Genomic DNA, 23,957 nt, shown 5'->3' on the forward strand with positions numbered 1-23,957 from the left:
TTCTAGTATAAGCTGTTTCTCTGGATGCATGTATTTTTCAAAAAATGGGAGTCACCTAGTGAAGGTCTAAGAGACTACCTCCCTTGCATATAAAAAAGGTCTGTCATCTCGAGGAAGAAGAGTGGGTACTCATTACATTAATCATGTATATAAGCCTCTTATAAGCTGGTACTGTAAACCTTTTTGCTATACAAGAGAAGATTAGATTTTCATAATGTATTTCCAGGAGCTATGAGCCTTGTAAAAGTGGGCACAGCCGTTATATTACACGTGATATAATCATTGATAATGACAAGCCAGAATGGAAAAAAATTCTGTAACAAAGCTTTCATAATTAGCTCCAAGGAATATGAGCCGCACAGTGGCAGACACAGCCTCTCATATTATGTGTTACAAAACAGGCTAATAAAGTCTAGTGAATTCCTCATAAAAGCAGGCATTTTCAGAGATCAAAGTATAAACCACTCTATTAGATAGACCTACTGAAGCTCGGGTGAAAATGTTTTCTTAAATATAGTTCTACAGCGGTAGCTCAAGGTGTGTTGTCATAGTTTGTTTATTTAAAATAAAAATAAAAACAAAATAAAACAAAAAAAATTTTTAACAAACAATTAGGTTATACAGGCTGCTGAAATCCATATGAATTTTCAGTAATATTCAAATAAGTGGCTAACCTCTAAGCTTTGCGATTGTTTCCTTGTTTTTCCATCTCCCAGATTTTCCTCCGATCAGCTCCCCTGGAACCTCCCATCATTGTCTCTAACTGCCTTTAAATAACTGACCTGTTAAATGTAATGTATTAGAACAAGAACACTTGTCCATCTGCCTACTTAACTTAATAAACTACTTGAAACTTCAACAAGGCACCTTTATTCCTCCCACAAGGGGGGTACCAGGTACCGGAAAGAGTCTTCTACATCTACTAGATAAAGTGATCTTATCTAGACTAATCCTTTGTACTCAGTTTATTTAAGGGAAGTTAAAGTCACTCAACATAAAATATCTTTTTATAATAGAGAGAGATCATTTAGAACCATGTAGAATCATTTAGAACACTAAGGAATCTTATGTGGTCATCAGAGGACAAAGAAGATACTCTTTAACAAGCTATTATGTGAGTAATCATGCATAACTGCCAATTGTTATGATGTTACAGTGTGAAGCTGCAGCAAGCAAAGGCTTAAAGTCCAGTCGCACTTCTCAACCTGCAAAAATTGAAAATAAGAACGGTACTTACGTATTATCACAACCAGATTTTTGCGGTTCCGAATTTCGCATACTTCTAAAGAAAGGAGGTCATGAAACACTGCAATGTAGTATTTACAGTGTTCACTGCTGTGAATTAAGTTTGCATTGCCTTCAGGAAAAGAAACATTTCCGAAAACTCTCTTCCAGTTTTTGCATGCATTACACATGCACACTTACGTTATCATGTCTGGTACCGTTCTGATGAACGGATTCCTTGCACTGAATGGAAGGCTTCCTTCAGAGAACGCAAACACAGACACAGAAAAGATTGTTGCAAATAAAATGTTAACTAAACCTAACTGTAAACATATGAGCAGGTCACACTGAAAAATCATGCTACATGCCACAAATGGCAAGAAGAATCGCACCATAAGGCAGTAAGATATTTTCCGAAGTGTTATAAACAGGAGGTGTTTTCAGAAACTGACTTTGCATCTTCCATTTAGGTGCGGGCATTGCTTGCTTCTCAAATGGGGACAGTTTCTAATCGTACCTTAAATGAAAATCTTGATACATAAAGTAGGAAAGGCAGCAATCCTTGGGCTTGACAAATGTACACTGTAGAAGGTTGCAGGGTGCTTTTCGTGACTTGCTTTCCCTTTCCTGACATTGTAGTGAGAAATGCGGGTACTGTAAAGCGTTTCGGCAACATGGAGTTACAGGAAGAAAATATGGACAAACCCTCAAAAGTTGAGATATTCAAAATATGTACATACCTTCAAAAATAGGGACATCTTAAATCAGGCCTGGAAATAAGAACATTCCACCAAAATAGGGAGTATTGAAAGGTCTTGCTACTGAGTAATGAGAGCTGTATCTGTCCATGAATTGCTGTATTTCCTTTTCTTTTGCTTCCTCTTGACTCCTACTATTCTCACCCCTGTAAATTCTGGGCACATTGATGAATTATAATGGACATTTTTCTCTTGGAGAAAATCAAGGATGATAAGCAATGGCATATGCCCTAAATTTGCTTCAAGAAAGGACCAAGCATCCAGTTTTTGACTACTTTTTCTTGCAAAGAGGAGCTTATAAGAATGAGTGACATGTTGTCTGAGGAATAATTGCAACCCTGAAATGGGCAGCACTAGAAAAATTCATGTGGGTTAGTTTACTATGAGAAATACTGGACATTCAGATAGTTTGAATGCGCTGCTAGCAAATGTGCATTTGCGATATCTTTGCCATTTATCCTCACCTCAGGCATCTAATTCCCTCTAATTACTATGCCATTGACATTAAATTTCCTCTTCTTTTTCATCTGCAGATTTAAATATTCAAAGAAAAAGAAATTTTGAAAAAAGTCAACAATCTTACTCAAGTAGTATGCTTTCTACAACTGTAATATAATTGCACTTATCAATGTTTTTTTTTAAGATATGGAAACTAATGCAGGAACGTAAAATGCATCATATCATTGATTACAGTTTGGTTTTCAACAGAACAGATCAGCTCTTTATTTGTTGTTTTCTCAGAATCAGCCAACTATCACAATTTAAATGTCTCATACCAAAGCATAATGCGGATACCATCATAAGCATTTTTAAAATACCATTCCATTACTGTTGTGTATACCTCTCAAACACTTACCATAAAAAAAATCTGATAAAAACAGAATTAATGTGGCAGTAAATGCCTGAATTCAAGGACATATTTTAAATATCACTGTTATAAATGTAGAATGTTGATAGAATAACAGATTTTGTGTTTGCATGCTTTTTATGAAGGATATGAAGTCTGAAACTCAGATGCATGTCTTTAGTGGCTTCAATCCTGATAATTTGCCAGAAAAACACAAATTTCATGATGACCAGACAAAAAATACAGGTCAAAATTTGGATATTCTGTATAAATCTGTCAGTTTAGATGTATGTTATTGTATTAGTTTCTGTGGGAAGAAAACAAAAATCTCCCAGTCTCCTAGCATTTCCTAGTTACTGCAAAAAGATAGGTATGTCCAAGAAGCACTTCTCATGTCTGACTGGCATTATAGGGAATTTAGTACTGGCACTGAATGCCGTCAAAGTTGGTATCTAACATTCTCAATCATGTCGGAGCCAGCAGACTAATGTTTTATGGGGGGCAAAAGGTGGCAGAGTGTTGCAGAAGTTATCATTGTTACCTCACAATACTTGATTCTTGACTGTGATATATCCTGTGTTAAGTCTGCTAATTCTCCCTGAACACAGGTGAGTGAATTGGCAATCTTCTCATTTGCATGTAGGTGTGTGTGTGTGTGTGTGTGTGTGTGTGTGTGTGTGTGTGTGTGTGTGTGTGTGTGTGTGTGCGCATATGTGTGTGTGTGTATACGTGTGCGCATGTCAGTGTCTGTTTCCTGTAATAGGTTAGCACCCTTTTCAAAATTAATGCGTGTGCATGTGTTTTCACATATATGCACATCTGTGTCTGCCTTCTGTGAAGGGTCAACACCTTTTCAGGATTCATTTCCTTGTCTTGTGTGTATGTGTGCCAGGATAGGCTTCAGCTTTCCCTGTCCCGGTAGTGGGCTATCAGAGACTGAATAAATTAAATGCATTATCCGGAAGTGCAGGACTGGAAAAGGTCAGTCTCACAGCTTCTCTGATGTATGACAACTTCAGATTTAATATATATCTACCCTCTTCCAAATTCACTTGAATTTTGGCTGCCATCTTTGAGCTTTCAATTGATACCCATGTCATTCATTCACTTTATCTGAAGGAAAGTAGAACATTTTTAGAGGATAGTCACACATGTACCCAGTGTGCATCTACTAAATAATCTGGCTACTTTGGATGCATGTTAGAACTTCATTTCAAGTGGTTCTACATTATTTTTGTAAAGTGAACCTGTTGTTGATAAGTGAAACAGTTTCTAATGAGAAAGTGGCTAACTGTGATGACTGTGACAGTCTAAAGCAAACTTTCAGCTTACATGGCTAATGAAATTGTGTACTGTTTTTTACACTCTCCATTTAAAGATTACATTGAAAAGCATGAAACATAATGCCACATCTGCATTCCTTTTCTTCCTTGTGTGAACAGACATTGGTATCCAGTGCCTGTTTAGATGTTATTTTCACATAAAATTTTTATGGGAAAATAAGACTTTGAAAAAACTGTTGCGTCTTCATGTTTATGCCCTTCAAGGCTCACAGCTGTGAAGGCATAAAGTATTCATGGCATTCATGGTACAGAGCACTCAATGCCTTTTATTTTATTGCTTTATTTTTTGATTTTTGCTTGGGGGGTAAGCTCTCATGTTCTCTGATGTGAGAGGCAAGCCATTAACACTCCTGAACTTATATGAACAACTCCATGATTAACATACCTTATAAAAATGGCATTTCTGAGAAATGGCAATCTTGGCCTTACTATATGTAACTGGTGGTGCTGCGGTAGCGTTGTCGCCTCACAGTAAGACGTTGTCCTGTTCGATTCTCAGCTAAAGCGTCTTCTGTGTGGAGACATGCATGAATGGGTGTACCTTCGTTGAAGGTTGTGCATCAGGGCTGGCAACTCGGTACGTAAAAATCTACTGTCAATCATTAGTGGGCCAGAGTTCCACTGTGGCTACCCCTAACCGGGAAAAGCCGAAAGATACAACAACTATATGTAACTGCAGATTTTCTACTATTCTATCTCCATATTGTAGTCCCTGATATTATGAGTCTTGAGTTTTTAAACAGTTACCTAAATCAAGACTTCTTTGCCCTGCTTGACAAATATGATTATTGCTGCACTTGATTATATAAAAGAACAGACATTTCAATAATATGTGCAGCCTCTGAAAAAGATGAAATTAATGGATGCATTGTTACACTCTCGTTGGTGCAGCGGTAGCATTGTTGCCTCACAGCAAGAGGTTCTCCGTTTCAATTCTCGGCTAGAGTGCCTTCTGCGTGGAGTTTGCATGTCCTCCCCGCAGTTGAATGGCATTTGAAAGACATGCGTGAATGGGCATGCCTTTGTTGAAGGTTGGTCGTCGGGCTAGCACCTCGACACCATAAAAATCTACTGCCAATCATTAGCAGACTGGAGTTCCGCTGTGGTGATCCCTAACCGGAAAAAGCCAAAAGAAGAACAAACAAACACTGTTACACTCTAAACATGACGTTTATTCTGAGTTAAAGAAGCAAAACTCTGACCATACTTTGCCAGTGGAATTATAAATAGAGCATGGTATATTGTAGAATGATCCAAATGTGGATCAAGGAAATGGAAACAGCCACAATAAAATTATTTCAAATTTATTCAAAAACAATTTTCAATGCTTTTGTCCATGTTTGTATCATATACTTCATCAGAAATTAAACATTAATGAGGTCAAACACAGTTAAATAACACTCTAAGTCACCTGACACCCAAAACCAATCAACACTAAGGAATTCATATGCTAAATAACAATTCTTACAAACCACCTCAACTCTTAAAGGGATGTATATAACAATGCATTAAAAAATAATAAAATGCACAAAACATATTATGTCAAAATCATGTGTACATATTCCTGCCTATAAAGCATACAAATACAATTAAACAACATAGGATCGGAGCCTCAAAATGCTGGTAATAGAAATATTTTCATTTAAGCCAGGATGAATATAGGCATTCAACCTAATCTGCCACTTCAGTTCCTTAAACTCAATTAAATCACTCCATGACCCCCCTCTAGGATTTTTTTAACCATATCTATACTCATGAAGCCAAAACTATGTCCAGGGAAACAAATAACATGTTTTGCAAGGAAATTGTTCCTATTCTGCTTCTTAATATCAAACATATGCTTGTAGATGCGGTCCTTAAATCTCCTCTGTGTTTTACCTGTATGAAAACACTTACATTGTTGCCATAAAGCTGCATAAATAATTCCAACAGAGTTATGGTTACAATTAAACATAGTTTTAACCAAAATACTGTTTATTTTCATTTAATTTTTTGTGAAAACATATTTACATTGATTACAAAAATCGCAACTGAATGTCCCTGCTTTTTTAGAGGTAGATAACGGCATATCGTTATGGCTGATTTCAAGGTATTGTTTAAAAGTTTCCCTTTTCTATACACCACGCATGGAGCAGTCCCTAAAATTTCTAGGTACGCCTCAAAACAAGAGAAAAGATTCCAATGTTTTTCTTAATATCTCATAAATATGAACATGGTCAGTGGTGTACCTTGTCACAAAAGAATGAAAAAAATCCTTTTTATCATTCACCCTGCTTGTAAAAAAAATCCAAATTTACACCCTCATCAAGTCTTAAGAATGTCTTATATTGACCCTCTCATCTTTTAAAAGTAACTTTTGTTCTAACTTTTTAAACCATGTGATGGGGATAACCCTGGGATTTAAACATATCTGCTAAAATGTGAGCCTCAGAATAAAAGGTGTCATCTTCTGTGAACATCTTAGTTAAACACATGTATTGACCTTTAGTAATTCCCTTTTTATGATGTTCTGGATGGTTATTGTTATAATGCGTGGGGCTATTAGAATGAGTTGGTTTTCTGTAAATGCTGCTTACCAATCTCTTGTTATCCATATCTTTTGTAATTTCCACATCCAAATAACTGATGTACTTAAAATGATAAGAAAAAGTGAATCTTAAGAAGGAATCGTATTATTCAGGTATGCAACAAAAGATTTGAAATATACAGTAGAACATTTCCTGACAATAAATACATTATCCAGAAAATGGATCACAGGCCAGTGGATTAAACATGTCAAAACATATTTTTTTCTCCCATAACAACATGATTATATTAGCAAAAATGGGGATGCATGCCACCCCCATAGCAATGCCCTATAAGAAATATTGTCCACCTAAAAAAAAAAGTTGTTTTTTTAACACAAGTTCCATCAAGGTGTCCAAAATATTGCTCTTATTATTTGTAAATTTAGTCGATTCAACTAGAAAATTATGAAACCATCTCAAACCTATGTCATGCGGTATAATATTAAAAAGATTCACAACATCTGCCATGCCAAAAATAAAATCCTCAAAAAACCCCACCTTTCTGAGTTTCAAAAGAAAATCCCAGAAATCCCTACAAATGTGTTCTAAATTATTCAAAATGTTTTTTAACTTTAAATCAATAAACTTGGCTAGAGGGTGAGTCTTTGATTTGGATGCATTAACAATAGGCCTCATGGTGGGATTTATAAGGTCCTTACTTATCTTTGGGATCGAAGGCACAATAGGATATTCTGCATGTAAAAAGTTCCATTCATCATAACTAATCTGCTCCTGATCCAACATATCCTTAAGCAGCCAATCAAGTTAGTGATAAGAAATGTGTACACAATTCAAAGAAGTCTCTTCACAAAAATCACTATCAAATAAAAATGTGTGCATTCTATTCTGATAATCACTATTACTCATAATTACAACCTCCCCATGCCCTTCTTCAGTTTCATGACCCTTATACTTTTATTCTGGCCCAATATCTAAAATAACTCCAATTCAGAATCAGAAAGATTAAATTGCATTATGCCAAGTTTTGCTTGAAAAAGAGCTCTAAAATCGAGCTCACAGAGCTTTCCAAAAACCTCTAAAGGCAATGCAAGGGGGATGTTGAATGTACTACATCTACTCAGCTTATTTGGTACAAAAGATATATTCTTGTTTTTAAGCAACAACATCAAATTCAATTTTATTAAATAAATTTTCAAATCAATAATCAAGTCTTCTGTTTATGGTTTTACAATAGGAACAAAGGTAAAACCTTGGATGTGATGCCCTTGAACAGCACTTGGAGTGTTTTTAAATACTTTCCTTTGTGTGGTTCTTGGTTATATTGTAGAATGATACAATTAGTATAATCCATTGCAACAGCTCATCTAGACCCAAAGACAAAATCACAAAGATGTTTCTTTGTCATTCACATTTAGTTCTACTTTCTACCCTTATTATAAGGTTGCTCTTGTTAGTTGTAATGCAGCACTTCATACTAGAAATTATTCAGTCTTTAATTAAGGCTACCATTTGCACTGAGAAAATACTAAATATGTGGCAGTTGCGTATTATTAAGTTCCAGCTGCATTAGAACCTGCACTCATTATGAGTCACATAGATACTCCATAAAATAAGCAGGCCCTGAAAGCAAATGTCTTCTTCATTCTTAGGTGAGAAATAGAATGGTTGTTTAAGTTAACTTACCATAACAGTAAACTTTTTAGTAGGTCACTGCAGTAGCTGTAACTATACGAGAGGTGTGTTGCCAAGGATCAGACATCAGGAAAGTCTAAAAAACTTTGGGGTCCTTTCTTGTATATTGTACCTCTGCCCTTAGCAAGAGAGACTATGCACGTATACAAAGATGTGGAGGCATGACAAAACTTAGAGCTTTCTTGCCTAAAGGAGATGTTGAAGCCAAAGCTCTGTAACAATTAGGTCAAAACCTGAAGATACTGTCAGGAATAAAAAAAAGGTAAAGTAGGGTGCACAGCCCCGACCAAGGAAAAAGTAAAGGGGGTAAGTTGGAAGGGGCATTAATACGATCACAGTGATCTATTCAACCATCCATTGTTATGGCAAGTCAACTTGCATAATTGTACTATGCTCTTTATTATGCCACCGTTGCAACAGCCATAACAATAATGGACCATTGCCATAGTTTAAGAAGAATGGGGGAGTTGGTTGGAGAAGAATCAGAGGCTAAACATTCTTGAAGGATGAATTTTGCATATCAATCTCTAGCTCTAGAGACTGAATTAGGTGTGCAGTGCATAGTAAAGGTACACAGAAAACCAAGAAGCCACCTCTAGGACAGAGCTATAGACTACCCATTTAAAAAAAAAAAAAAAACTCTGAGGAGGGCTTTTTCCATTGTGATTTTAACAAATTTGATAGCCTTAGTCTTGTCCAGGTAAAAATCTCAACTGTCTATGAATATCTCGGGTATGAGAATGACATCTCCTTTATTTTTCAGTTCAAGATAAAACATAGCGAGATGAATGGTTTGGTTCAAAATAAATTCAGAGACAACCTTGGGTATAAAAGAAGGTCGGTTCTAAGACTCACCCTGTCCTTGTGGAAAACTAAGAAAGGATATAGATATGTCTTGCACAAGCCACACTCCCTAAGAGTGGACCCAGTAGTCAGGGATTTGGGGACATACATGGATAGTAATCTGGCTTTTGAAATCATTCTATGTTGCTGAACTTTTTTATCAAGGGTATGGCATCTAGGTACAAAGAGGTCATTGTTCCTCTCTGTTAAGCCCTCATCAGACCCATCATTTGAGTACAATGCCCACTTCAGTATGTATCTGACTAGGCACATACAACAATTGGATTGTCCACAAAGGTTCCTCACAAAAGGAATACAGGGTATAAACAGCATGCCCTATGCAAACCACCTCAAATCCCTATCTCTATATTCAATTTCTTACAGACTGTTAAGAGAGTATCTGTGCCTGGCAAATAAGGCATCCTTGGATCTCATTCTGATGGATCTTTTTCACATCCACAAAATGAATAGCATCAGAACTACATGATCTGGAGTCTTGAACTTCGCTTACAAAATAAATAGGGCAAGCTGGAGGGATAGGTATGTGGCATATAGAATTTGTCTCATCTCAAAAAGGCTTACTATCCATGTGAAGCAGAGTTCTTCCCTAACCTCATTCAAACATTACCTGGACCAATGAATGGGAATTCACCTCAGGTCTGGCACCTAAGTCCCAAATGGACAGAGGCAGTCTGTAAATCATGCCCTGGTCTGCATATGCCCCTTAAAATCACCTCAAAAGCTAAAAAAAAAAAAAAAAAAAAAAACCTTGGGATAAGCTTCATTCACGCTTATGATTCCAGCTAGAAAATATTTTCCATTTTGCTAACTTTGATTTCCTAGTAGCAGGTATTTTAGCCTCTTTTAATACCTGATGCATGTCTTGAGAAAGACGATGCCTAAATGGGATCACAATTTTATCATCCAAATTGTTAGGTAGAGATTTTGACTGTTGGACTACATTAAGGATCCCTTATCATGTGTGAGAAGATTCACTCTGTGAGAAAGTCATTTTTAATTACCCGTGGCCAGATGCATGAGAAGGGGGAACCAATGCTGCCTATGCCAAAGTGGATTACCAAAAACATCTTTTTCAAGTATGTCTTCATCTTTAGAATGACTGTGAGTATCAGAGTAAAGAGGAAAGGAAGTCTTAGAGGAACATTCCCATCCATGGGAATGAAAACACATTCATTCTTTACAAGATGCCCTAGAACAGAACTGGTTTAGTGGTTTGCTGGGAAAGGGGGCAATCAGGTCTACTTGGGGAATTTCCAATGGCTGGACAATGTCTTGGAATATATCTCTGTGTAATGTCCACTTGTGAGACTCTATCCTGGAGCTGCTCAAAGTGTCGTCTATTCTTTTCTGCTCTTATGGAATGTAAGTGTCCTGCAGAGTGAGTTTTCTTTTTTCATATTTTCAGTTTCCAGACTATAATAGCTAGTCTGCACAGGGAGTATGACTTTGTCCCCCTTCTTTGTTTATGTACCACATCACTGTGATGCTGTCTGTTACTGTTAACAATGATTCAGGGATCAACAGCTGAACTGGGACTTTGATAGTTTGATCAGAGACATCATCTGCTTGAGATGTATATGTTTGCTCCTGAAGTGAAGATCCCACATGATTTGCACCGTGATGCCTTGAGACACTGCCCCCGCCAAGTAAAGTCTGAAGTATCTGCTGTTACTAACAGAACAGGAAGATGGGGAGAAAATGGTAGCCCTGGATTTAGCAAGACCAGATTGGACCAGCAAAGGAGTTTCTTCTTGATGAAATTGATCACTGGAACCTACGAAAGCAACTGATGAGGATGCTGTATCCATTGGATTTTCCACATGTGTAGTCTGGAAAAAAAAACATTAGGCTTGAGGAATCCAGGAAACACAGTTTTAGAAACTCTGTTGTAGTGGACATGCTCTGATGGGCCAGATTCGAGCTTGATAAGATGAGACTTTCCCTGGAGGTAGATATGCAGTGCCTAGGGAGTTGTCTATTAAGCACCCTAAAAACATTAACTTGTGAGATGGGTTTAAACAAGATTCTTTAGATTTAACTTGAACCTCATACTGCTGAAAAGATGTATTACAATGATGTCTTTGATCTAGATAAGATGAGGGCATCTTTTAAATATTGAAAAATACTGATGTCTGCAAAAGACTGACTGGGGCAAATCATGACAAAGCAGTAAACTGAAAGTGCAGTCCCAAAGCAATGAATCTTAAAAAATCCCTGTGCATTTTGTGGCTTAAGATGTGTAAGTAAGAATATTTTCGGTCCAATGTTACTGGAAAAACCTTGGGAAACAAAAGTTGAAAAAAAGTGCATAAAGTGAGCATCTTGAATTTTGGAACAAAAAGAAAGGTATTTAGTATAGGAAGTTTTTTTCTGAGAACTAGAGACATTATTGCATAAAAACATTTGCCGCTTTTGAAAGGAAGCACTGGCTCTATACACAGTGGGGCAGCAAATATGACAAAACATGAGCAAAAAAATGGATTTGACTTTTTAGCAGATGAGGGATCCCTGACTGAGGTGGAAGATATGCCCATTGAATTCAATAACCATTCTTAATACGTTTTAGAATTCATGAAGATTACCTGCAATTTGGGAAGAATGGCCAGGCTGCAGAGGGGCTGGGGAAGTGTAGGTAGTCACTGGACATTCTTTTGAAAGGAAGGACTTTAGGATCTGTCTCCTTTCCTTTTTGAACCTAACTACCATTTCTTCTAATATTGCTGTTGGGGAGCATTACAGAACTTTCAAAAAGGACCAGAAAAAGGTGGATAATACCTTTGATATGTAGCTATAGGAGACAAAAAGAGACATTTGACTCATTGCATCCCCTCACCCCTTTCTTCCCATTTCTTTAATACTTCTGCAGAAAAATCACCAAACAAAGGTCTCTGTCAGGTGGGCCATTAAGCATCTGAGCTTTAACATCATCAGGAAAATTCTGCATTCTTACCCATGCATGTCTATGCATTAAGCACCAGTTGCAGCAGCTCTGGATGCAGCATGTACTGCATCCTAAATGCACTTAACAGCATGTTCAGTGACATGTGAAGTACAGCTTAACATCTGGAAAAGGGAAGATTTAATGACAGAGGCAGGATGTGAGGATAAGGTTTGTTCATTGATAGCAAAAACATATACTAGATAGGGGGACACATTAGTCTGGCAATTAATAGCTATAGAAGCAAGAGTGGAGGATGTACAGACCTTCTTTCCAAATTTATCAAAAGTAATGACTGTCTTTAACATTTGGGACAGGGTTAGAAGCAGAAAGGGCACTAGAAGTTGTGTCCCTATCCATAGAAATAATAGCAGGGTCTGCAACAGGATTTCTGTAAAGGAACTTATGTGTATCATGCATCCTGTAAAATCTGTTAGGTTTCTTAGGGGAAGGGATGGAAATCGAGGAAACAGGCACAGAAGAAAATGCATCACCCAAGGCCCCTAAAACTGGAGTAATGGCTACACATTTAGGGAATCCATATCCAATAATTCACAATTTCTCTTATGAGATGCTGGCATTTCCCTACTCTCCATTTTAAAATATCCCTTAATATTTAAAATTATATTCCCAAAAGAAATTTCATCATGGATGTAATCTGAGGAGATAGTATTTTCTGATTCAGACTCATAAGAAGTAAGGGAGGATAAACAGAAGGCATAATCCAAGCCTTCAATATCTGATTCAGAAAGAGCTTTTTCATCTGAGTAAGCGGGAGATCTTTCTTTTAGCTAGAGCAGAAATTGCAAGATAAGACTAAAGAGCCTGGATTGCTTTAAACAGGTCTTGGACACAGTTATACCATTCTTATTGCAAAGATTTCTGGATAGAAGGGGATTACAAGTATTTTTGTCTTTTGACTTTTCTTAAAGTCTTAGGAGGGCCATCGGGAGGCCTGATGTCTACCAAATATCTGTTGATGTCCTCCCTCACCAATACCTAGTGAATACTACATTCACCTGCAGAGATTATGATTCTAGGTTTTCCCTTCTTGGCCGAAGCCTGGCTTACAGTCAGGCATGGTTAAATTCTGGATCATAGCAACGTAATGAGGAGAAAAAAATAGAGGGCCTGAAAAAATAGATAGACGTTCATATGCTTGCAGTTTTTGCAACAGTGAACAAATGAAGAACATCATAAGGAATTACATAAAGTCTACAGTCTAAAATGAAATTCTTCACTACAAAACAGAACATTCAGGCAGGTGCCACAAATTCACTCAGAGTGAAATACATTGACATTTATTTATTTATTCATTCTTTCAGCCATGGTGAAGCACAGAAAAAGAATTACTTTACATTATTACATTTATAATAAGTAAGGTAAGTGTGGCAGTTCAGCTTTGTTTTTTTTTTTATCCAAAGCCTTTGACCCCATCAATTGCTACATCTTGCTTGACGTATCAGTCATAGGTTCATAGGTTCATAGGAGGTTGCTAATGGCCTTAGGGCCTTTACAAACCTAGCCATGTAATAACTCAAGTTCCTTTACTGACCATCATTAGAGGGTCATTGTTAGCAGAGTGATTCTGTGATCAGCACCAACTGCCTCTGTCCATGAGGGACATAGGTGCCACCCCCAGGGTGAATTTATGGTCACCCATCCAATTTTCAAGGTTGTACTTGAAAAGGGGCATTGAGGAGCTCTGCTTCACATGGAGTGGGAGCTTATTCCAGAGGAGTGGTAATTGCTGGGAGATATATCTCTCTCCAGTATGTTCTGTTAATGTCACAGGCCAGGTTGAAATCCCGGGAGTGAGTTATTCTTGTCCTATTTGATTTGTGGATGTGTAGTATTTCTATTACAGCAGAGTCTGAGAGTGCTCTGTAGAGCAAGCACAGGTTGCCTATCATCAGCCTGTATGATGCAGAGTACAGTAACAAGGCTTTCAGTCTTTCCATGCATGTCATGTTTTGTAGGCCCTGGATTCTCTTAGTTAGAAACCTCTGTGGTCTCTTTAGTTGCTGCAGGTATCTGGTGAGGTACATACAGAAGGAAGCATTGTACTCAGTTAAGTTGTCTGATAAGGGTCAAGTACAGCAGAGCTATAACCTCCCTGGTCTTGAATGTGATGCCCTTATTTATGAGATGCGCAATGTAGAATGCTTTTCTTACTACTACAGACACATGATGATCGAAGTTTAGATTGCTATCAATCTGTGTTCCCAAGTCTCATACCACTGAGTTTGAGCTTAGAGGAGTGCTATCTATATCATAATTAGCAAGGGCTACTTCTTTGCCAAAGGGGATAATGAGGCATTTTTTTATGTTAAGTTTTAGTCCATGAGTTTGGTACCAATCATTTGTCTGTGTCAGCCCTTTCCATAATATGATAACACTGATGGGGAACTCTGTAACTGCACTCAGTTTACAGTCATCTGCAAAGCTGGTAAGCCACAGGCCATCTACCTTTGCCTGGACTTCAGAGAAATAGATTCCAAACAGTAGAGGGCCCGGTACAGATCCTTGCAGTACCCCTCTGGTAACTGGTCTACTGGTGGACTCCCGAACTTTGACAGGGTGTGTTCTGTAATTAAGCCAATTGGCTACCCATCTAGTAATGTATGGGTTAGTCCCCAGCTGGGAGAGTTTCTCTATGATACCTGAATGGGGGATTGTGTCAAAGGCCTTGGTTAAATCAAAATAGATGTTATGTACTGTTTTGCCCCCATCCAGGGCTTTGATTACATTGAAAACCAAACAGCTAAACTAAAAAGAAAGATACCAGGCAGCAGCAACCAGATGAAAAACGGCACAGACTGTTTATTCCAGATATTAAAAGTGAGCAATTTCGACTGCAGTAATATACAGCCTTCCTCAGACAAAATACAAAATACAAAGCACCAGCTTTACACTGGGCTTAAATAACAATAATTCAATCCACTTCAACTAACCCAAACAATTAGCAAATTAACAGACTGACAAATTTACAAGTACATAAAGCTTTACCTAATTAAGATTACCCCTACACATTTCATTATATAAATATATAACTAAATAAAAACATTAGTATAATATCAGATAAAATAGGATAAAACACATTGATGTAAACTAAATATATATAATATTTACAAGCCGCTCAACATGCATAAAAATATAACTATGTATGTATATGTATACTATGCTTATATTTAAATTTAAATGTGAATATGACTATAAAAAACCACCAACCGTATAATTTAATAACCTTACTAAGAAGGCATTATTGCCTACTAATTTATCTACGTAAGGCTTTTAATTTTAAAGTACACTTAATAGAGGCAACATCATTTAGCCCTGGTGGAAACTGTGCAGATGTTCTAACTTGCCAGAACAGCTCCTGCTCTTCTAAATGGAGCTGCCAGGGCCCGCCTCTAATATCAGTATTTACCTGATGGATAACAGAAAATAGGAAACTATGTTCTGGATAATCAAGAATATGCCTAGCTAATGCGTTTGTCAAGTCATTCCTTCCTATGGCATATAAATGTTCATAAATTCGCTTTCTCAGTTTCCTCTCTGTTTTGCCAATGTAAAAGGAAGGACATTTTTCACAAACAGCGACATAAACCACCCCACTTGACTCACAGTTAAAGTTTCCTTGGATGGAAATATTTAATTTATTAATATTAATTTTACTACAAGCTACAACATATTTACACTGGCTACACATTCCTCATTTTCTCATACCAAATATTTTCTATTTACTAGAATCTCTACTTTTTTCCACAATTGCCTTTAAGTTGGAACCCCTTCTGCATGCAAAAGTTGGATGCGTGCCCAAAGTTTTAGCTAATGCTCTATCTTCCAAAATGATATTCCAATTTTTAGTCAATATATCAATAATCACCTGGAAGTCAATGCTATATGTGAACAAAAAAGTAATATTGTTTGATACTAAATCATTATTATTATTTGTACCCAACTTAGTCAACCTATCCAATAATCCACCTCCCAACAAAGGCTTAAAGTGATCACTTTGTCTTTTGGTCTGCACTTCCTCTTGTAACTGTTTTATTAGATTATATGGATAGTCTCTACACAGGAACATTTTGCCTATATTATCACATTCTATAAGAAAGTCGGCCTCCTCTGATATCATCCTGGCAGCCCTAACAAGCTGTCCTTTAACCACACTTCTTTTTTGATGGATAGGGTGACAACTTGAAAAGTGAAGGTAACTATTAGAATGAGTTGGTTTTCTATGGATAAAAGATTTAAACGTGTTGTTAGCCCTGTCTTTAGATATAGTTACATCTAAGAAATGCATTTCTTCCATAGTCATAGAGTATGTAAACTCCAAAAAGTCAGTCATCATTGAAATGCTGTCTATGAAGTCAGAGATTAGATCTGGTGAACCATTCCAAATAAAACACATATCATCTTGGTATCTTGTATACCAAGTGACATGTTGTTGATATAATTCATTATTAAACAAAAATTCATGTTCCCAGAATGCCATTACACTATTAGCAAAGCTACATCCGCATGGTGACCCCATGGTGATTCCAGTATTTTGTAAATAAAATTGATTCTTAAACATTAAAAAATTATTTGATAAAACAATTTCCAGAAGGGTCTCCACGACATACATCTGTACAGAAGTAGCATTTTTAGTAAGCATAAAATTCCTGGTCCATTCTATACCAAGTTGGTGTGGAATTACAGTGTATAGGTCTTTTACATCTACTACCAGGAACACATACTCTGAATTATATTAAATTTTACTAAAATTTTCCAAGTAGTCCCAGGAATCTTTGCATATCTGGGGTTCCCCTTGTAACATCGGCTTAAGTATCCCATCCACATATTTCGCACAAGCATAAGTAATAGATCCTCTCCCATCAACTATAGGCCGAAATGGGGAATCTACTAAATGTTTATGAATCTTCGGTGTGCCAAATATAGCGGGAATTTTTGGAGCTGGCATGGATAGAAAGTGAAAGATGTTACAATCAATACTACCTTCCATAAATAAATCATCCAAGATACCCCTGATTTTCCTATAGGCACCATTTATCTCATTGAGACTGGAAATCGAGTATGTGTCAGACTGTCGGTGGTTTAACATCTTTTTATCATATAAATATTCATCCATGAATACCAGCCCCCCTCCCTTGTCTGGTTTCACGACTCTAACCTTACAGTCAGATAACAAAGCAATAAATTCCAGTTCATTCTTAGAGATGTTACTTGTTTTTTTGTTACTTACAGCAGAACAATTATTAATAAGGTTAGATCTTAAATCTATTTCACAGACTTTTTCAAATACATTCAAAATGCAATTCAATGGCGGATTAAACACACTTGATACTCTCAAAGTGTTACAAAGGGCAGGTGTGTTACCTAAAGAAACTGCTAAATTCATTTTCCTAACGAATAGTTTTAGGTCTATAATAGTTTTAACCAAATCGCCCCTTCTGTCAGGGACAAAAGACAGCCCTTTCGAAAAAAATTCAACAACTGGCTGGTCAACAGTCAAAACCATGTAGTTGTAAATTTTAAAATCACAGTTTTGGCTTGTGAGAACATTCCGTCTCTTCCTCCTCTGTGGTTGACCCCCGTAGTTGGACCTGGTGTTGTTGTTCATATGTCTGTTGGCTAGTAATAAAAAACGTAAAATGGACAGAGACCTCTTTGACTATAAAAATAATAAAGCCTATCCCCCTCCACCACCAATAGGGAATAATTCATTTCATAGAGAGGCTGACAATCAGGTAGCTACCCCTTCTGATAACATTGAAAATCAAGAGCAAACTGCAGTTCGTAGGAGCGAACGTATTCGCAACCAAACCAACAATAACTCTAATACTAACAGTGGTAACAACAATACCAATAACCAAAATCCGAACTATACACATGAACAAAATGACAGTAATCAGGATTTTCTCAGGGACAACAACAGACATATGAACAACAACACCAGGTCCAACTACGGGGGTCAACCACAGAGGAGGAAGAAACGGAATCAATGGAGGAGATGATGCTTCCTCCAGTAATGGGACCTACAGTTCTCACAAGCCAAAACTGTGATTTTAAAATTTGCAACTACACGGTTTTGACTGTTGACCAACCAGTTGTTGATTTTTTTTCGAAAGGGCTGTCTTTTGTCCCTGACAGAAGGGGCGATTTGGTTAAAACTATTATAGACCTAAAACTATTCGTTAGGAAACTGAATTTAGCAGTTTCTTTAGGTAACACACCTGCCCTTTGTAACACTTTGAGAGTATCAAGTGTGTTTAATCCGCCATTGAATTGCATTTTGAATGTATTTGAAAAAGTCTGTGAAATAGATTTAAGATCTAACCTTATTAATAATTGTTCTGCTGTAAGTAACAAAAAAACAAGTAACATCTCTAAGAATGAACTGGAATTTATTGCTTTGTTATCCCACTGCAAGGTTAGAGTCATGAAACCAGACAAGGGAGGGGGGCTGGTATTCATGGATGAATATTTATATGATAAAAAGATGTTAAACCACCTACAGTCTGACACATACTCGATTTCCAGTCTCAATGAGATAAATGGTGCCTATAGGAAAATCAGGGGTATCTTGGATGATTTATTTATGGAAGGTAGTATTGATTGTAACATCTTTCAATTTCCATCCATGCCGGCTCCAAAAATTCCCGCTATATTTGGCACACCGAAGATTCATAAAAATTTAGTAGATCCCCCATTTCGGCCTATAGTTGATGGGAGAGGATCTATTACTTATGCTTGTGCGAAATATGTGGATGGGATACTTAAGCCGATGTTACAAGGGGAACCCCAGATATGCAAAGATTCCTGGGACTACTTGGAAAATTTTAGTAAAATTTAATATAATTCAGAGTATGTGTTTCTGGTAGTAGATGTAAAAGACCTATACACTGTAATTCCACACCAACTTGGTATAGAATGGACCAGGAATTTTATGCTTACTAAAAATGCTACTTCTGTACAGATGTATGTCGTGGAGACCCTCCTGGAAATTGTTTTATCAAATAATTTTTTAATGTTTAAGAATCAATTTTATTTACAAAATACTGGAATCGCCATGGGGTCACCATGCGGATGTAGCTTTGCTAATAGTGTAATGGCATTCTGGGAACATGAATTTTGTTTAATAATGAATTATATCAACAACATGTCACTTGGTATACAAGATACCAAGATGATATGTGTTTTATTTGGAATGGTTCACCAGATCTAATCTCTGACTTCATAGACAGCATTTCAATGATGACTGACTTTTTGGAGTTTACATACTCTATGACTATGGAAGAAATGCATTTCTTAGATGTAACTATATCTAAAGACAGGGCTAACAACAAGTTTAAATCTTTTATCCATAGAAAACCAACTCATTCTAATAGTTACCTTCACTTTTCAAGTTTTCACCCTATCCATCAAAAAAGAAGTGTGGTTAAAGGACAGCTTGTTAGGGCTGCCAGGATGATATCAGAGGAGGCCGACTTTCTTATAGAATGTGATAATATAGGCAAAATGTTCTTGTGTAGAGGCTATCCATATAATCTAATAAAACAGTTACAAGAGGAAGTGCAGACCAAAAGACAAAGTGGTCACTTTAAGCCTTTGTTGGGAGGTGGATTATTGGATAGGTTGACTAAGTTGGGTACAAATAATAATAATGATTTGGTATCAAACAATATTACTTTTTTGTTCACATATAGCATTGACTTCCAGGCGATTAGGGATATATTGACTAAAAATTGGAATATCATTTTGGAAGATAGAGCATTAGCTAAAACTTTGGGCACGCATCCAACTTTTGCATACAGAAGGGGTCCCAACTTAAAGGCAATTGTGGAAAAAAGTAGAGATTCTAGTAAACAGAAAATATTTGGTATGAGAAAATGTGGAATGTGTAGCCAGTGTAAATATGTTGTAGCTTGTAGTAAAATTAATATTAATAAATTAAATATTTCCATCCAAGGAAACTTTAACTGTGAGTCAAGTGGGGTGGTTTATGTCGCTGTTTTTGAAAAATGTCCTTCCTTTTACATTGGCAAAACAGAGAGGAAACTGAGAAAGCAAATTTATGAACATTTATATGCCATAGGAAGGAATGACTTGACAAACGCATTAGCTAGGCATATTCTTGAATATCCAGAACATAGTTTCCTATTTTCTGTTATCCATCAGGTAAATACTGATATTAGAGGCGGGCCCTGGCAGCTCCATTTAGAAGAGCAGGAGCTGTTCTGGCAAGTTAGAACATCTGCACAGTTTCCACCAGGGCTAAATGATGTTGCCTCTATTAAGTGTATTTTAAAATTAAAAGCCTTACGTAGATAAATTAGTAGGCAACAATGCCTTCTTAGTAAGGTTATTAAATTATATGGTTGGTGTTTTTTTATAGTCATATTCAAATTTAAATTTAAATATAAGCATAGTATACATATACATACATAGTTATATTTTTATGCATGTTGAGCGGCTTGTAAATATTATATATATTTATTTTAAATCAATGTGTTTTATCCTATTTTATCTGATATTATACTAATGTTTTTATTTAGTTATATATTTATATAATGAATTGTGTAGGGGTAATCTTAATTAGGTAAAGCTTTATGTACTTGTTAATTTGTCAATCTATTAATTTGCTAATTGTTTGGGTTAGTTGAAGTGGATTGAATTATTGTTATTTAAGCCCAGTGTAAAGCTGGGGCTTTGTATTTTGTATTTTGTCTGAGGAAGGCTGTATATTACTGCAGCTGAAAGCGCTCACTTTTAATATCTGGAATAAACAGTCCGTGCCGTTTTTTATCTGGTTGCTGCTGCCTGGTATCTTTCTTTTTAGTTTAGTGCTTTGATTACATTCTCAAAGAAGTCCACTAGATTTAATAAGCAAGGTCGACCCTTGATGAAACCAAACTCGGTGGGGTCAAGGGTTTTACGATTGCCTATTTCCTTGTGAATAAAGTCCATGATGATTCTTTCCATAGCCTTGCAGGTAAATCTGGTTAGGCTTATGGGTTGATATTTCCCAGGGTCAATTGATGGACCCCCTTTATACAAGCTGATTACTGTCATTGTTCTTCATTTGCCGGGACAAAGCCAGTTCTCAGGCTACATATAAAGAGAGTGCTGAGTGGTTTCGCTAGGTCTTATTTTAGACTGTTTAGTAAGCAAAGGATCAGTAACATCAAATTACCTATAATTTAAGTCACTAGGTCTACCATGGGAAGATTCAAGATGCCCACAATTTTCCTGGGCAGTATCCAAAGGTGTTTCTCAGAATTCAGTGCTGGACCTAATGAAATTTACAAATTCATAAATAATTTAGTTCAGCAGCATGCAGATTTATTGTTAGTGTACAGTGTAGATGAATTAATGATATTATACACTGCTCCATCAATTCCTGAAGTAAGAAATGTGTTTCAACTGTGAGATTCCATAATGTGATCATCCAGGATAGGTAACTTGCCTATATTAGCATGTCGACAGGGCTGAATATCGAACGCCCTTATGTCGACACATATGGCATGAAGAACCTAAATCTTGAATGGCCAGAACAGTGATTTTTTTTCCCCAGGGAAAAAAATCACTAGGCCGTTGATGGGAATTTGCTGTTTCCCCCACTGTAGTGTGATTTCGGAGTTGGTATATATAAGTAAGGGTGGGTGCATGAAGGCCCTACTTTATTTTGTCTGTCTTCTTTTTTTTTTTTTTTTTTTTTTTTTTTGTTCTAGCAAATTTTTTTCTTGAGAAAAAAAAAAATCACTGTTGTGGCCTTTCAAGATAGTGACATTTCGTTCAAAATGTGTTGACGTAAGGGCATTCAATTTTCTGCCCTGTTGACATGCTAATATAGACCCGAGGAAACAAGGTATACAGGTATTTATCCTAAGTCTGATTCCATAAACAAGGGCTATGACAGTCCTCAACTGTTATATGTCAATGAGGGCTGACACAGCCCTATACCTAATTCCATGCTGGAAATGTTTACAGTTTTACACTTAATGCACATACTGGTGTAAAACTCTAAAGTATCACAACAGAATATTGAAATCAATGTGCAGTTGTGGCATCACTACAACTCCAACTGTTAAGGGAGAAGTGAAACTACAGGCAGTAAATTATTGTAAGCCAAACTGCCTGCAGTACCAAGTCTCATATGCAGGAGGAGATGTACTGGTAAAAATGACTAGCTGGTGAGGGATGGAGCTGAGACCCATTCACATGTGGTATTATGGGTTGTAAGTTGTCACCATTACAGTAAGCACAACTCAAAAATGCAAAATGTTAATATAAAATTAATAGTGTACAGTCTATAAAATAAGTATGGATTTTCTAAATGAGGGGATCCACAAATGGATTACTAAGTGATCACACTTAAAATGCCTGTTAGGTCAAAAGTACTGAAATGTGAAAAATATCAAGGATGTATATTAGTATCATAAATGATATGGAATCAGTTGGGACAAAAATAAGCTAAGCACATTGCTTAAAATAATACAAATGCAATTTCTCTGTTACAGCTGGATCCACATTGAGTCACACATATATATAGGCCAACACTGGGATAAATTTAAACTTTACAGGACATGTTGGATAGTGTCTTGCATTTGCAAATTCATAAATAATTTGAAATGGCAACAAACTATCTCAAATATTTTCCATAACTTCCAAAATGCTTCTACATAAGTGCAGTGCACAAAAAATGTGACTGTGTTTGATTAATACTGGACAAAATATTCTCTAAAACACCCATTGTTCTATGATTTGTAGGATTTAAATACCTGGCTCATTCAGTTTTTGCAGTGAGTGATCATTCTATTGCCTCTAAAACCATCCTACTTTACTTGTGTTTAACAACCTAAATCCTTATGTAACCACCCCCCCGCCCTACATCTACCACCACAGTATAAATCAACAGGTATGAAATAACGTTTCCCTCATGATAAGAAAGCAGAAAATCCTGTTGATTGGGATTGTCTAACAAGTTGTGTTACCAGCACAGTACAACGAATCTGAAATATATATAGGTGACGGTGTGAGTTGCAGAAACATTAAAGCAGTTCTGTACATTTTGTTTCACAGAAAGGGCTACTGATTCTGATAAGTGAGAAAAGTGGCTGCCCTAATTCTTGTCTTTCTCAATCTGCTCATGTGGTTTGGTCTGGTTGTCAGTCGTGGTATTTGGGTAAAAGTGGCTGCCCTAATTCTTGACTTTCTCAATCTGCTCATGTGGTTTGGTCTGGTTGTCAGTCGTGGTATTTGGGTAAAAGAGGCTGCCCTAATTCTTGTCTTTCTCAATCTGCTCATGTGGTTTGGTCTGGTTGTCAGTCGTGGTATTTGGGTAAAAGTGGCTGCCCTAATTCTTGTCTTTCTCAATCTGCTCATGTGGTTTGGTCTGGTTGTCAGTCGTGGTATTTGGGTAAAAGTGGCTGCCCTAATTCTTGTCTTTCTCAATCTGCTCATGTGGTTTGGTCTGGTTGTCAGTCGTGGTATTTGGGAAAAAGTGGCTGCCCTAATTCTTGTCTTTCTCAATCTGCTCATGTGGTTTGGTCTGGTTGTCAGTCGTGGTATTTGGGTAAAAGTGGCTGCCCTAATTCTTGTCTTTCTCAATCTGCTCATGTGGTTTGGTCTGGTTGTCAGTCGTGGTATTTGGGTAAAAGTGGCTGCCCTAATTCTTGTCTTTCTCAATCTGCTCATGTGGTTTGGTCTGGTTGTCAGTCGTGGTATTTGGGTAAAAGTGGCTGCCCTAATTCT

This window comes from Protopterus annectens, chromosome 5.part0, assembly GCF_019279795.1.
Source record: "Protopterus annectens isolate FY-2018-M chromosome 5.part0, PAN1.0, whole genome shotgun sequence".
NCBI lineage: Eukaryota > Metazoa > Chordata > Ceratodontiformes > Protopteridae > Protopterus > Protopterus annectens.